Source organism: Limulus polyphemus, unplaced genomic scaffold (genome assembly GCF_000517525.1).
Source record: "Limulus polyphemus unplaced genomic scaffold, Limulus_polyphemus-2.1.2 Scaffold55, whole genome shotgun sequence".
Taxonomy (NCBI): Eukaryota; Metazoa; Arthropoda; class Merostomata; order Xiphosura; family Limulidae; genus Limulus; species Limulus polyphemus.
Genome location: NW_013665665.1, coordinates 190,131 through 195,654, shown reverse-complemented (window position 1 = coordinate 195,654; position 5,524 = coordinate 190,131). Strand labels below are relative to the sequence as shown.

At 33.2% G+C, this 5,524-nt stretch overlaps 1 protein-coding gene across 1 annotated transcript in view; it reads right to left on the bottom strand.

Moving 5' to 3' along the window:
- The window catches only part of LOC106463830 (ATP-binding cassette sub-family F member 2-like), a 45,125-nt gene extending 41,751 nt beyond the window's left edge, over positions 1-3,374 (bottom strand). The window contains exon 1 of the mRNA XM_013923911.2: positions 3,310-3,374. The gene's annotated coding sequence lies outside the window, so the exon portion shown is untranslated. The remainder of the gene's footprint in view (positions 1-3,309) is intronic.
- Positions 3,375-5,524: the final 2,150 nt, after the last annotated feature.

Genomic DNA, 5,524 nt, shown 5'->3' with positions numbered 1-5,524 from the left:
TTGACTATCCAATACAATTTTAAAATTTGTTAAATGAATTTGCAAAGCATCTTTCGTCAGACTTTCCAAAACTTTTCCCACAACTGATGCAAGACTAATGGGTCTATACTTACTGGGAAATGTCTTTATCACCTCCCTTGAAAAGAGAAGCTACATCAGCTAACTTCCAATTCTCTGGTACCTGCCCATTATTCAAGGGCTGCCAAAAAATAGTAGCAAGTGGCTCACATATCCAATCTTTAACCTACTTCAAAACCCTTTTGGGAAATATTACCTGGCCCAGGATACTTATTATTCTATAAACTTCCCAATTTTTTCTTAACCAGCTCAGAATTAATGCAGTCAATTTGTTTGATCAACTGTTCATGATGTAAAATACTGCTTAAATCTTCATTAGGAAACACAAAGAAAAAGCAAAATTTAATAACCCAGCCATCTCATAATCATTAGATACAAGCCCTCCTTTATCATCCCTCAAGGGTCTTACTCCATCCTAACATTTTGTTTACCCTTAGTGTATTTAAATAAATCCTTACCATTATGTTTTACATTTTTAGCCAACTTTTTCTCATATATCCTTTTTTATGTCCTAATTTCCTGTTTCACCAACTTTCTTGATCTTCTAAATCTCCTGTCATACCAGTTAACTTATATTTCTTAAATTTATTATGCTTTTTCTTTAATTTTATCTCATACTCTTTGTAAGCCAACCTGTTGTTTTTTTTACTTGCAGCTACCCTTTTCTTTCTATAAGAGATATGTTTATCTTGAAAATTTAAAAATTTATCATTAAAGATTTTCCACATCTGATGAGTGTCTTCAAGTAATCCAGCTGGCCAATTCACAACAGATAATTCTTGTTGCATTCCTTCAAAATTTGCTTTTTTGAAACTTGTAACCAAAATATCATATGCAGCAAAACATTGAACCTAATAAAGCAATGACCACTTGCACCCAGATGTTACCCAATTTCCACACGCTCGATCATTTCTATATTTGAAGTTAACAATAAATCTAAAATAGCATTGTTTCTAGTAGGTTCTTTAATTGGTGAAGAAAACCATCTTGAACAGTTTCCAAAAGCTCAAATACATAAAGTATGAATGATTGTACACCAAACAACAAATGGAAAACATCTATATTACTAACACATGCTGAATTGGAATGATATATTTCAAGGCAATCGTACTCCCACTAGTTTGAAATTGGCTTTAAAAACTAACAAGATTATTGCTAAAGTCATCAATCACCATTTATCAGCAACCAGCAAGCAAATGTTAAAACTGAAACCAGCATGTCGGTTTGTATTGACTTGACCAGTAAGGTTTTGGTTTGTTTAGAATTTTGCACAAAGCTACTGACCAGTAAGGACCAGTCATACATCAAACATTAGCTCTTTTCATGCTCTACTTTGGTCTAGCTAGTTTCATTGGATCAAAAAGCATTAAAAATTTCATTTATCCATTGAATCAATTGACACAAGGGTATCAAAAACTTGGTGTTGCGGAATACATAATGCATAAACTAATACATAGATGTCTGCTCAACTTGAACTGACAGCATGACAGAAAATGATGAATGGAGATTGTAAACAGCCTATTGGTTATCCTGGAAACATTGCTTTACATCATATCGTTGGTTGTAAGCAGACTATGTTGTTCTGATAACAGTTTGCTCTACATCATATCATTGGGTGTGGCTACAGCAAAAGAACATGTGCAGCAATTGTCTACAATAAAAGTGGTATGAACAATGGCAGTCTCGTTTGTATATTAAACAAGAGTGTGATTTATATGTATACATGTTCAATAATTAGAAATCACAACTCTAACTTAGAGAGTTATGCAATCAATATCTATGTTAAATGGAAATGAAGTACTTTACAAAACAGAATACAAGATATAACCTTAATGCATGCCATTCATATTTATGAATAATTATGCAAATAACTTTAGTGGAGCAAGGACAACACAGTCTTGAAAATAGTTTTCACCTGTGCTTTTAGAATTAATATAATTATCAACATAATATCCTAAAATTGAAGCATGTCCATTCCACATAATGAAAGCAATATTGAATAGCAGACAAAACACTGGAACACAGTGTTACCAAAACACACTAACTTTTCTATATATTAGAAGGTTGTTAATCTAAACTGATTTTTACCAGTAATTATTCTATTAATAGGCCACTTTTGTTACTAACGTTCCTTAAATATCATAGTATATCTCCACTTATTACTAATTTCATTGATAATTCATAGACAAATGCTTATTTCCTTAGCTCTTCTATTACGTTTATATCTTGGGATAACTAATAACTTGAACTTAATGATATGATTTATCAACATAGAAAGGGTGGAATTTACTACTCGTACATATCTGTCAATCATGTTATTTCAAGTTTTCAACCATCATTATAAAATCCTTTCATAATGTACTTAGGTATGCTCACACTTTATTTCTAACACTTAGTTAATTGAAAATGTTCATTTCTTTTATCCATATAATACTTATACATGTGTATGAGTTTGACATTGATCGATTTTCTTGAGACTATATTTTCTATTGCCTTGACATGGGTGTCATGCAGAATCAGTTTACCAGGTAAAGCAATATATCGCTAACATTTTGTTCCAAAGGGAAGGGTCAATTTACAGGTACGATTTTAATTGTTTTTCATTAATTATGAACTACATAATTGAACTTGCGGTGTAAATCTACTAATTTCTGTTTGTGGAATCCAATGGTGTGAATTTTTTTTATTTTCATTATCTAAAAAAATCACCAAAACCCCCTACTAAAAGTAAGTGTATAATGTTAATTGTTATAATAATATTTATTAATATTAGCAACAGTTATACTTATAACTTACATTTTGATTGTGAAATACAGTCACAAGAAAGCTACAATCATTGAATCAGTCACAAAAAAATATACACGTGGACATACTTACAAATTTATAACATTAAAAAAACCTAACTCCTACTGTCAAATAAAATCCGAAACAATCGACAATTTATACTATTATAACTACTAGTAGTACTAATACTACTAGTATTACTTGTATGTAACAAAGGTTTGGAGATCGAAGTTACGCCATTAATGTTGGTACAGCATTTTTATACATTCGTACTTTTCCTAAGTACCAGTAATATTACTATTACTGTATACTGTAATACTCAATATCTGGAACAAATAACACAAAAGTAAAGCCCTACAAATAAAATAAAACTGACTGGTTAGTAAGTACGAATTTAAATTGTTAGAAATAAGCGAAAGACTTTAAAAGTGTAATGTTCATTCTTACCAAAAACCGTTCTTTAACCGGACTCCACTTGCGAAATAATTCCACTACACCTACGACGCTGTGACATGCGCTTAGCGAATTCGTTTTACGCGGAACTGTCTGTTGTAGTGTAGATAAATATAAAATATATTTATTTTATTCGTGAAGATTCTTATTGAATATATTATGCTAATTTCCTCACATATGTATTGTTAAAAATTAAAGCATACTACTCTGACTATTTATCATTTTGTTTATTAGAGGAAGATGAATTAGCTGCAAAATCAAAAAATGATAATAAACATATGAAAGTCACTGAATAGGGCAATCGAACACAGAAATATTTTGGCGGGCTTCTGAATTTGGCCATAAAATGTAGTTTACACTTTTATGTGAAAGCAAATACTGGTACGTTTATAAAAATACCTTGAAAAGAAATAGCAAATATCACAGAAAATAATGGCAGTAATCTACTTAGTTTCAGGCTAAGTATAGCTAAGTCGTTTTGGAAAGATTGAGAGATTCCACACAAGTTCTTAGAAGTTATAATTGTTGCTGAAATAAAACAAAATTTGTGACAATGAATGCATACATTTTTGTAAATGTTATTAAATAACTAAATAAATCAAATACCATGAACACAAAATAAATCAAAGCGTAAATTACATTCAACTTTATAGATCAATTAACTGTTCTTGGAAATAAATGATCGAACTAAATACTCTGACCGCTCTATAAGATTTATTTTAACAAGTACACTTTATTTTATATACATATTGTTGCGTATCTGCTTGTTTGTTAATTTCCGGTATAAATTCTTTCTGAGGAACTTCAGCGATACAAGTCCCTTCTTAATTAAACTAGTTTATTCTTTCTTGATACAAAATTTTAGTACACAGTAATTCCACAGTCAGTACGTTTCTCGTCACTTTAAACATAACAACCTTTATAACACGCTGTAAATCACAACGATTCACAATCTCGATAACTTTGCTCTATATGAGTGCAAACACACACTAGCCCGAAACTCACCGTGACTACTGTTCGCTCTATCATACATTCATTACCGCTGGCTTTTTTCGCCAGGCTTATATACTAACAAAGAGGCTTCGCCAAAATTCGGGGAGTTCCCTGATAATTCGAGAAACTCAGTCACGCATGCGCTAGCAGCATCACGTGACTTTCGCTGTGTAACACTGCCCTTTCCTTAGTATTATTCGTCTCGAATAATAGCCACTTACATTAAACCAATAGAAAATTAACAATAACTTAATTAAATGTACATAATTTACAAACACAAAATTAAAATTACAAAGTCTCTTAATTTTACGGAACGTATCTTCTTTCGTACTGTTCTCTGTCTCGTTGGCTTCTGCTTCACATGGGGTTCATCTGCTCCATCAGGAAATGTCCTATTATTGGTAACAGTCACATCAGTGATAGTAACTTCATTAAGGGCTTCACTGTTTCCCTTCTCAAAAGTGGGTACAATTTCTTCTTCAACAGTGGCTTTTTCAGGTGACACATCTTGAGCAGTGTCATTTGTTCTGTTGTTCATTTCATTTCAACTGAAATGTCCCGGCCCGTGATAACGCCAAAGCCTGTTGACATGCACCACGTTTGGCTTACCTCGCCGACCACATTTTATTCGGAAAGTGACGTCTGAGAGACGATCCACTATGTCATATGGGCCTTCCCATGGAGGAGACGACTTAGAAGACTTCCCTTTGGTCTTCCTGGGATTATACAACCACACCTTGTCTCCTGGTACAAAGCTGACTTCAGTAGATTTCTAATTATAACATATCTTCATGGAATCAGCAAACGTTTTTAAGTTTGAACGCACTTTCAGATAACATTTTCACGAACTCTGGCACATTTTCAGGCAACTCCTCGTAAGGTGAGCATCCTGTTATCAGGTCCACTGGCAACCGAAGTTCCCGACCAAACATCAGTTTCGCTGGAGTGTATCCAGTGGCTTCATGCTCTCCTGTTCTATAGGCCATCAAGAGTGGAGAAAGTAAAACATCCCAGTCATCTTTTGGCTATTACAAAACTTTGCCGATTCCTGTCCTAGTGTCCAATTGTACTTTTCTACCATCCCGTCAGACTGTGTGTGAAGTGGCATTTTCCTGGTTTTTCTTATGCCAAACAACTTGCAGCATTCATGGAACACAAATGATTCAAAATTACGGCCTTGATCTGAATGCAGTTCGTATGGCATACCAAACCTGAA